Source organism: Marmota flaviventris, chromosome X, assembly GCF_047511675.1.
Source record: "Marmota flaviventris isolate mMarFla1 chromosome X, mMarFla1.hap1, whole genome shotgun sequence".
Taxonomy (NCBI): domain Eukaryota; kingdom Metazoa; phylum Chordata; class Mammalia; order Rodentia; family Sciuridae; genus Marmota; species Marmota flaviventris.
Window position 1 is genome coordinate 116,959,579 of NC_092518.1, and position 11,333 is coordinate 116,970,911.

At 40.2% G+C, this 11,333-nt stretch overlaps 1 non-coding gene across 1 annotated transcript; it reads right to left on the reverse strand.

Annotated features, from left to right (window-relative positions):
* Nucleotides 1–10,749: 10,749 nt before the first annotated feature.
* LOC114101871 (U6 spliceosomal RNA) lies at nt 10,750–10,856 on the reverse strand. Its single transcript, XR_003584417.1, has one exon. It is a non-coding gene; the product is annotated as a U6 spliceosomal RNA (small nuclear RNA).
* Between the last annotated feature and the right edge of the window lie 477 nt (nt 10,857–11,333).

Genomic DNA, 11,333 nt, shown 5'->3' on the forward strand with positions numbered 1-11,333 from the left:
CCTAAGGGACTTTGGTGTGAAAGTGTGATGGATCTTAGGGGTTCAAGGAAATCCACCCTTCCTGTTCCCTCATCTGTGGGGCAGCCTGGCTCAGTGCACATTGCTGAGTGTGAGCAATATGAGAGGTCATGGTCCTCGGCAAATTGAAACATTTAGGATGGTGGTGGTGGGGGGTTCTTATGTCCCATTTACCCCAAGGATGCTGGGTTTGTGTGTTGGTGAAGGCTGTGCTGGGTCAGCCTTAGACTGTGAAGATGGCCATGGAGGTAGGTGGCTCTGCACCCTCTCTTGATGTTGGGCAGGTGAGTCAGGTGAGGGAGTTGTGAGAAGGAGCTGCTCTTGCTTTTGCTGAGTGGTTGGAACCTGGATGTGCTGTGTCCCTCATCTGATTCATATTCCAGATCTTTCTTCTGTGGCTTCCTGGGCTGCCTGGGTGCTGCCTGTGACATGCATTTCCCTGTGTCTGTCACAGGAGAGCCTGGCTCAGGTTCTGGTTTTAACTGTTGTCCCCTCTTCCTCTTTCCCCAGTTCTCATACAGTCCAAATGTTTTTGCTATCAGCTCCTTGTTCATTCCTCTCATCCAGGTACTAAACAGGCATAACTCTGTTTAGCTTTCAAGGTCATAGGAGATCAGTCATGTCCAGAATGGTATGGCCATCTTTGTACATTCCTGATTGTAAAATTACCACAAGGCTTTGTTTTGCATCTTTTGCAAATAGAGAAAGAACTTACACATTTTCTAAAGGAAATGCTCTAAGAGAAAGCTAGGGATAGGCCTCTTGTCTCTTTCAACAGAGATAGTTATTTTTTTTTTCCTTATTTTACTTTGCATTCGCCTTTACAATGTGCTAGTTTGAGACATAAGATTTTCCTTTCTTCCCTAACTGATGACTCCTGAACCTTGGCCAAAGTCATTCATGTACAGTTAGCTGTACAAAGAAGGACCTCCAGGACAAGTAACAAGTAAGACATATTGCTCCTCCTCTAACCTGCTTATGCTTATACTCTTTTTTTTTTAAAAAAAGTTTTAGTTATAGATGGACACAATACCTTTATTTTACTTTATTTATTTATATGTGGTGCTGAGGATCGAACCTAGTGCCTCACACACTCTAGGCAAGTGGTCTATCACTAAGCCATAACCCCAGCCTGTGCTTTTACTCTTACTCATGTCCCCATGAAGAGTTTTGTATGATCAATTAGATTGAGGTACAAGCATTAGACTCAGTGACAGATGGTTTATGTTGATACATTGGTGTTAATGCTTTTGAAGTGTGGGCTTTACTGTTTCTCTAAGATCCTGAGTCCTTGAGTGTTCTGGATGAGCTGCAGTTTGATCTCCCCCAGGTTATAAAGATTTGAACTTTGATATTTTTTACTATTGTTTATTTATTTTTTGCAGTGCTGATGATGGAACCCAGGGCCCTCTCACATACCTGGCAAGCACTTTATCATAAGTTACATCCCCAATCCTGATCTTTGACTTTTTAAAAAATATTTTAGTTATTTTTTTATTTATATGCAGTGCTGAGAATCAAACCCAGTGCCTCAGACATGTGAGGCAAGTGCTGCACCACTGAGCCACAACTCCAGCCCTGACTTTTTTCACCAGGGCTTAAACCCAGGGGCACTTAACACTGAACCACATCCCCAACCCTTTTTATTTTATTATTTTACTTTGAGACAGGGTCTTGCTAAGTTGTTTGGGGCCTCACTACATTGCTGAGGCTGGCTTTGAACTCATGATCTTCATGCCTCAACCTCCTGAGCCACCGGGATTATAGGCCTGTGCCACCATGCCTGGCTATGTTAAGGAACTTAGATGTGTAGGCCTCTTAGAGTTCCATTGAGTTCTTCTGTATAATGTGCAGTATCTCCTAAATCCCTTTGGGTTTTGATATTCTCCTCAGCCCATTGTATTCACTCCAAAACCACAATCTATAGATTACTCACTGCTGTAGCTCTTGTCAATTTACACTTTAGATTTGGATTTGCCTTCTGAACATTCCTTGTGTCTTGTTATTCATATGCTGACCTGTGCTGCTTTTGATTTTCCTGAGAAAGAAATAGCAGTGTCTGTGTTTATCAGTGTCCCCATCTATCCAATGTTGCTGGCTTCACAGAATGCTGGAAAGGCCTATTGTAGAATCCAGTCTACTGTGAGCTTGGAAACTATAGCTGGTTTTTTTAGGGTGCTAACCCACAGGGTGTGCAGTGTCGTTTTAGGTAAGAACAGACACCTGTGTTTTTCTCTAGAGTACAGAAGAAATGGTTGTGGGAACTGGAGGTCATAGTCAAGCACTGAACCTCCTGTGCTTTCAAATGAGTCCTCCCTGCTCAAATGTTTTTAGATTTTGGAGTTCAAGGGGAAAGATACTATTAAGGACACTGAGCAAATGTATATTATGGCTTCTATAATATTTTTTTGATTCTGCAGTTGGTGTTTGATGTTTTGTATTTGTGGTGTTTTCATTTAACATTTTGTCCATGGGTTTCTGAATCTCAAATAATCATATCAGTTCTGCAGAAACTATGAACTCCAGGTGTAAGATCTCAACTCAATTAGTGGCCACAAGACATTAATTATTTTATTGTATTTTATTTTAGTACCGGGGACTGAACTCAGGGGCACTTGACCACTGAGCTCCATCTCTAGCCCTATTTTGTATTTTATTTAGAGACAGGGTCTCATTGAGTTACTTAGGGCCTCACAGTTGCTGAGGCTGGCTTTGAACTCACAATTCTCCTGTCTCAGCCTCCCAAACTGCTGGGATTACAGGCGTGCACCACCGTGTCCAGCTAAGACATTAGTTATTTATTGCTATGAATAAATTTTCCTTTGGGGCTGTGAATTTGGGATTAGTTTTATTTTGAAGCTTAGTTTCTTTACTTTGTTTGCAATATCTGCATTTGTGCTTACTCTTACACAAGTGATCTTGTAATATTATGTACTGGGGCATGTCACATGTATATGTACTGTGTAAGTGTCCTATATGTGGAAGGCAGCAGTTTCAGGCCAATTGGACTGTCCCATAGGGACCTCTTCAGTGAAACATTTCCCCATCCTTCTGGTTGTTCTGTAACTGAGTCCTCTGGCCAGAGCTATTTGGTTTTACCCTCCCACATTGCCATAATTGAACCAATGAGTTTTTCTCCTACTAATTTTTAATTTTGAAGATAGAGACCAAGACAGGATGATTGTCTAATAAGTCTCCTTAATGTCATTATTTTTGCAGATAATGTATTTAACAGCCTATCTGTTGAGTTTTACTGAGAAGTTATCATTTCTTTGCATAGAAATGTGTCTGTGGATTTGTTCCTGGATTTTGCACAATACTGTGTTTTCTCAATAAAATTTGTTTGTTGAAAAAATTCCTACATGAATGTTTGATTATTGAGAATGAATAAAAACTTTATCAAGCAGGGCATAGTAGTGCACACCTGCAGTCCCCAAAACTTGGGATGCTGAGGCAGGAGGATTATAAGTTTGAGGCTAGCCTTTGCAACTTAGGGAGATCCTGTCTTAAAATAAAAGAATAAATCATAAAAAGGGCTACAAATATGGTTCAGTGGTAAAGCACCCCTGGGTTCAATTCCCACTACTGCAATAAATAAATAAATAGTATTGTATTATCTAATACCATCATATGAGAAGTGATTTTTTGCCCTTTACATGAGGACACTTATTTGGATATTGAGGGGTGGCATAATAATCTAATTCTGCTAAAGATGAGTCAGACATGGAGGGACTAGCAAGAGTCCAGCAGAAGGGTCAGTTCAGAAGTCTTAACACCAAAACTGGAAACAGTGATCAGAAAGTTGATTTCTGGTCCAGCCTGCATTATATTCTTGTTTCTTGAGTCTTAGAAATTTTCATTATACCACACTACCTGCCATTGAATGGATTTAATGAAGAGTTAAGATTCTTCTTGTCATCATCTGTTCCTTAAAAATATCAATACTTAGTGTATGTGGAGGCACATGCTTGTAGTCCCAGCTAATCTGAAGACTGAGGCAGGTGGATTACAGGTTTGAGTCTAGCCTGGGTAACTTAACGAGACCTGTATCTCAAAATAAAAAAAAAAATAAAATAAAAAGACTGGGGTATAGCTCAGTGTTAAAGCACCACTGGGTTCAATCCCAGTACAAAAAACAAGTGTGTGTGTGTGTGTGTGTGTGTGTGAATACTTTTCTGACTATGTAAAATTTCCAATTAACTACAATTACATATCTATTGGACAGCTGAACATTGCTTAAACATTACGTAAATTAGCAGTTTTATTTGGTAACTAGGTGCTGGAGCCTCCATCCCCTCAAAATTTCAAGATATGTGTTATTGTCCTAAGGAACTTTTAGTTTTATAGTCATTAGAATATCTCCTCAGGGCAAAAGATAATAAGACTTTTATGGTCAGTCCTGTCTGTAGATTTGCCATGTTGGATGGTTGGGCTTAGGTCTGTCCCTGGGGTTTCATAGACATCTTGTCTGCAGAGGTCTTTGAATCTATACTTGCCATTCATTCTAGAGGTTCTTTCCGAGACATCTCAAGTCCTACTTCAGAGTTCAAAGATCTTTCTCTCTTGGTTCCTCATTGCGGCTGGAACTTTATTTCTATCCTCATTGTGACCTTCTGGGTATTAAGGAATGAGTCACCCATCAAGTCACTTCCACTTCCCTATGATTACCCATGCCCACATGGTATTCTACCCACATAGTGGGTGCCCCTTTCCTCAGGAATTCTTGGGAATGCTGGTCCAGGTAGTAGCTCCATTTCAGCAACGATATAGCCACTTGTGGGCATAGATGGCCTTTTCACACTTGTGATGGTGGTCTAATAATGAATCCTTGTCATTGTTCAGCTGAGGCTTGCAATGCTGAACTCTACTATTATTGCTGTTTTCCCTGTCTCCAGTCACACAAATCATTGAATACTGATGAAATGCCTAGGGGTTATGATAACTTCTAGCTTCAGTTTTTGAGAATCATACAAATGACTGAGTCTCCTATTCAGTTAAAGGGCCCCAGCTGCTTGCCCTATAAATAAACTTTTAAAAGAGTTGTAATTAGACCAAGCTGAATCCTTTTTGACATCAAGACAGGCTCAGGTAGCTTGAGTAGTGGCCAAACTTAGCAGGCATTATCCTCAGAGAGAAAACCCAATAAGGAGATTCAGAGCTTGACCAGTCAAGGGTCAACAAACACCTGACCACACTCCCAATATAGGAAGGGTGTGTAGTCCTTGTTATGTATGACGTATATCTCAACCATTGTGAGAACCTGTCCCCTGACTTGGTATAGTCAATAGAAACATTTGGGTTTCTGAGGCTCTTGAGAGTAGAGAGAAAAGAAGTCAGTATCCTGGGAAACCACCCAGAAATCAGCAAAAGATTGTTATAAGGTGTATTTTTCCTCAAGGTCCTGGCTGAGATGCCATAAACAGTTCAGGTCAGCCAACATAATGACCCTCAGAGCCTAACAGTAGTTCCTATTGGCTATGTGAATGTTACCTCGAACAAAATGAACCAGACAAAGTAGAGGGCAACATGAAGAGACCGGGTCACTCAGCAATTGGCAGAGAATCAAGAGTCTTGCCCTTTGCAGAGAGACATTTCTCCATCTAGTTCAGAAAAAGATAAATAGTTACTGAGTTTTGTCTCTGTGTTATAATTTGCCCAAGAGGTATCCTCTAAAAGATCCTATTAATGCAGGGATATCAGGGATATTCAGAGGTAAAATGATTAGATCATGGGAGCTGTAACCTCATTGGTCCATCCTGGTTTGAATGGACTGGTTGGGTGGTAACTGAGGCAGGTGGGGCATGGCTGGAGGAGGGAGATCTTTGGGGGCATGCTCTTGAAGGGTGCATCTTCTTTGTGCTTCATTGTGGTTCGTTCTCTCTCTCTTTTTCTCTCTCCCCCATCAGCAGAGCAGCTTTCCTCCACCACAATTTCCCCATGATGTGCTTCTTTACCTTGGGCCCAGAGTGATGGACTGGCCATATATGGATTGAGGCCTCTGAAACTGTGAGCCAAAAATAAACTTTCCTTCCTTTAAGTTGTTCTTGTCAGGTATTTTGGTCATAGTGTTGCAAAACGGACTAAATCACTTTGGTTGGAATATTCCATAAAAGATGTTCTCCCTAGGAGATTTTGACAGTAAGGATCCTCAAGGATTATGTGTTTCCTTGCTGAGAGTATTTTTGCATGCTATTAAATATCTCAAGGATGCATGAAAGTATGAATCTTCATTGAAGGCCTTTGCCTTTACCTTGAGTTTTGATCTGTTTTTGTCTGCCTTAATTAAAGGACCTAATTTTCTTTGTGGTCTCAATAAGTTAGTCAGAAAGCTTCTAAGCTCGGCATGGTGACAGATACCTGTAATCCCAGCAATTTAGGAGGCTAAGGCAGGAGGATTGCAAGTTCATAGGCCAGACTCAGCAACTTAGCAAGATCCTGTCAGAAAATAAAAATAAATAAAAAGGACTCACTAGGAATGTAGCACAGTGGTAGAGTAACCCTGGGTTTAGTCCCCAGTACCATATGCACTACACAAACAAACAAAAAAAAGGAGAAGGAAAAGGAGGTAAAAGGAGGAGGGAAAGAAGATGAAGAGGAGGAAGAGCTTCTAACAAAGGCTGAGGCAGTGTGTATGGGTTTGGAGCACTACATAGTAGCACAGTTTCAAGCACAGTAACTGTTCAGTGTGATGTTGTCATGAGGGTTCTTCTATTTTCTCTACTTTCCATCTCCCAGTCTTTCCTCTTCCTCTTTGTTTAGAACAGTTACTTTATTGTGAACTAGACGAAAGGCAGTTGTTTTTTTTTTTTAATAAAGACAGAATATTTTGCTTTTCCAAATGGTCCCCAGGAAGGAAGCCATGATCCCCCTAACTAACTTAACATGGTGGGAAGATGGGAAAATTGTATTCTGAGATATTGAGGAAAGCACAACATTTTAGAGTGGGGAATTGGGAATAAGAATTAAGAGTATGCATCTGTGGGAAAGAGATAGAACACTAGTGTATTAGTCATCTGTGTGTCACTGTGACCAAAATATCTGACAAGAAAAACTTAGAAGAGGAAAAGTTTACTTTGGCTCATGTTTCATAGGTTTAGTCCATGGTGGGCCAACTCTATTGTTCTGGGCTTAAGGTGAGGCAGAACATCATGGCAGAAGGGTGTGGTGGAAGAGATCTTAAATATTCTTTTGAGACAGGGTCTTAATAAGTTGCCAAGGCTGGCCTCGAACTCTCTATCCTCCTGCTTCAGTCTCCCAAGTAGCTGGGATTAGAGGCATGTACCACCCAGCTCTAAAGATTTTTACTGCTCTAATAAAATAATGTATGGGTCTTAACATCATAATTGGAAATTTGAGATTTTAGGCTCAGCACCCTTTCCAGAAGTGTTCAGAAGCTTCCTGTTGAATTGCTGTCTTGTTCACAACAGGGACTGGGATGACCAGGTGAGGGAGAGGGGTGAGGTTTAGAGAGAGATTGATAAAGAATCACCAGTGATGAGAACAGGACCAAAGTCAGAGCAGGGCAGGGCTGAATGTGTTTTTTTGATACCATGAAATGTAGGGGTGGAGTAAAGTTAATGTTATTACTAAGCATTTTCTCTGGCCATGGCGGCAATTTATATAGTGTGTAAATCTCATAAGATTGCAACCCTTTCCACCACTGTGACAAATGTAATATGCTTCATGTTGACCTCATGTAAGATGTTATCAGATTGATATTGTTCCTACTTGAGGCCTCATGCCTTGAAGCTGGAATTGTGAGGCGTCCTAGATGATTTTCCCTAGGCTAAAAATACTTTTTTTTTTGGTATCAGGGATTGAATTCAGCAGCACTCAACCACTGGGCTACATCCCCAGATGTATTTTGTATTTTATTTAGAGACAGGGTCTCTCTGAGTTGCTTAGCACCTTGCTTTTGCTGAGCTGGTTTTGAACTTGCAATCCTCCTGTCTCAGCTTCCTGAGCTGCTGGGATTACAGGTGTGTGCCACTGTGCCCAGCATTAAAAATGCTTTCTAATAGAAAACTTCACCTAATCTTTAATCTAGCTCCCCTTCTTCTAAACTTCACATGGATTGCTGATCTCCATTTTAATAAGATAATATTATACAAAACATCACATTTAAAACAGCACAGTGACTGGTGCATACCTGTATTTGTGCCAGTTGTAGGCAAATAAAACCGGCTGAAGATTTCTCTTCAGTGCTAGGGTCACTGTGAAACAACTCTGGCAGGGATTTCGGTGAGTAATCTGCTATTGAATGGAAGGATTGATGACTTCCAGTGTCTTGTAGTCTTATTTCAAATATCAGGTTCAAGCTCCTTATTGCAGGGTCCCATGAGGCTGCTGCAAGAGATGAATAAGTTCAGTTTTTTAAATTTCTATTTTTACATCATATACATACTTTAACAATTATGCTTTTTTCCTCCCATAAAAGAAACAAGAACATATTTCAATTGGCTTTTACATGAAAGGGAGAGATCAGCACTGGGGAAATAAGGATTCCTGGCCCCTAAGTCTAAGTAAGTGCAAAAGGAAACCTGGAAGATGTGAATTGACTCTGCGCAGTAGCCACACCTCCTTGAAGCAAAGGTAGCATGGGAAAATGGCAAAAAGACAACTGGACAGAGAATCAGCAGGACACTTAAGTTAGGTAAAATGCAATGGCAAATGCAAAGCAAAGGTGAAATGGCATCCCAAGCATGACAATGAGAACAAAGTCTGTAGTCAGTGCCAAGGGTGGGACAGGGAATGTGGAAGGAGTTTTATAACACAAAATCACTGATTTTTTAGAACTCTTTTACAAATCACTATCTAGATGCAGCCCTCCTTTCAGAAGCATTTAACTTCATTTTGAATCACTATGTCGATGTATACGATTTTGCAATGTCAAAATCACCACCCTGCCTTAAGAGTTGCAATTTATCTAATATTTCAAAAATGGTTGAAACAACTATCTTGATAGATATTATCAGAAAAACCAGTTAGGCCAGGCATGATGGGGTATGCCTATAATTCCATCTACTTGGGAGGCTGAGGCAGGATGATTGCAAGTTTGAGGCCAGCTTCAGCAACTTAGGGATACCCTATCTCAAAATAAAATTTTAAAAAAGGGCCGAAGAAGCCAGGTATGGTGGCGCATACCTGTAATCCCAGCGGCTCAGAGGCTGAGACAGGAAAATGGTGAGTTCAAAGCCAGCCTCAGCAATGGCAAGGCACTAAGCAACTCAGCAAGACCCTGTCTCTAAATAAAATACAAAATAGGGCTGGAGATGTGGCTTAGTGGCAGAGTGCCCCTGGGTTCAATCCCTGGTTACCACCCCCCTCAAATAAAAGGGCTGAGGATATAGCTCAGTAGTAAAGTACCCTTAGGTTCAGTCTCTAGTACCAAAAAAAAAAAAAAAAAAAAAAAAAGAAAGAAAGAAAAAAAAGGAAAAAGAAAACCCATTATCAAGTTTATTAGCAATAAAAGACTTAACTTCTCTTTCTTCCCAGGAGCTCACCAATAGCAAGATCAGTGAAAATGTTGTTTGTTTTAAAGCTTTTTTAGGCAGTAATGGGGATGGAACTGAGGGTCTCACACATACTAAGCAAGTACTGTATAGTACCACTGAGCTACATCCCCAACCCTTTAAGCATTTTTTTCAGCCTTCAATCTAACTTTCAGGCACTTTTTGTGGGGTACTGGGGATTGAACCCAGGGGCACTTTACCATTGACCTACATCCCAAGCCCTTTTTATTTCTTATTTTAAGACTGGGTTTTGCCAAGTTGTTGAATCTGGCCATGAATTTAAGATCCTTCTGCCTTAGCCTCATCAGTTGCTGGGGTTATAGGTGTGCATAAGATGTTTGTGTCTCTTCATGCATACACCAAAAAAAAAAAAAAAAAAAAAAAAGCCATGTGAGGAAGAAGATACCCAGCAAGCACCAAGAACACAATTATGTCAAGCCTTTCATCCTCCAGAACCATAAGAAATGAATATTTGTTGGTTAAGCCATTGAGTTGATGGTATTTTTATAACAACACAAAGTGATTAAAAAAATACACCTTCAAGAGCATATTCAGGTTCCTTTCAGTAGAGATTCTTATACATTTGCTAGAATTATTGGTTTAGTTTATTCTGACTCTGCTTAGTTAAACATTACAACATTCTTGTATTGTAGATTTTAATTTTGGAAATTGCTTTTTCTCATTTTGCTCATCATGATCTTATTCAAAATTACAATATTCCCTTCAAGTTACTTCCACCTATAAAGTTGTTTGCAGCTCAAGATCACACTTTGATTGATTGGGTGATCCAAGGTCGACGTATTTAGAGGAAAGAAAATATCTGTGTGTGTGGTTTTCTGGGGACCAAACCAAAGATATTGCACATGTTAAAGGTGTTCTATCACTGAGCTATATCACCAAGCCCAGAAAATGCCTTTTATTTGATCATCCTCACTGGCTAGTGATTTAGTCAAAGGGTTGTGTGGGAATTATCCAGAATAAAAGTGTCCTAACTTCCTCTTTACTGAGTAATGAAACATTGTAATGAAAATGCATGTTGTGGGGCTGGTTGAGGCTCAGCGATAGAGTGCTCGCCTCACACGTGTCAGACCCTGGGTTCTATCCTCAGCACCACATAAAAATAAACAAGTGAAATATAGGTGTTGTGTCCAACTACAACTAAAACATAAAATATAAAAAAAAAGAAAATGCATGATGTAGGAACATAGTTTTTGTTGTATTTAATATAGATAGTTTCACTCAGTTGTATGTGATATTTATGCAAGGGCCATGTTGATCTTTTGTGTATCATTCCAATTTTTGTAAATGTGCTGCTGAAGCAAGCACAAGAACATAGTTTTGAAAGACCCATTCTAAAAAATGATTTTCTTGTGAGCCCTACTTCTTTATTAACTTTATATTTCACAGATGACAGTGTTCACTTGCACACTTTTGGGCAACATTTTTTTTTTTTTGTACTGGAGTTTGAACCTAGGGTCATGTAACCACTGAGCCATATCCCCAGCCCTTTTAATTTCTTAAATTTTGAGACAGGGTCTCACTAAGTTGCTTGGGGCCACCCTCAATGGCTGAGGCTGGCTTTAAGCTCTGGATCCTCTTGCCTCAGCCTCTGGAGCCACTAGGATTAGAGGAGAGTGCCACCACACCTGGCAGGCAGCTTCTTTTTTCAAAGGACCATTGATTTTAAGTTACTTAGTCTCATCTTCATTTGCATGTAAAAAGCCAAAGAGGTGCTCTTTGTTTCTTTTTCTCCTGGGCTGGTATCTTTTGTCTGTCTGAGTAGTTTCTCACAATGACTTCCTA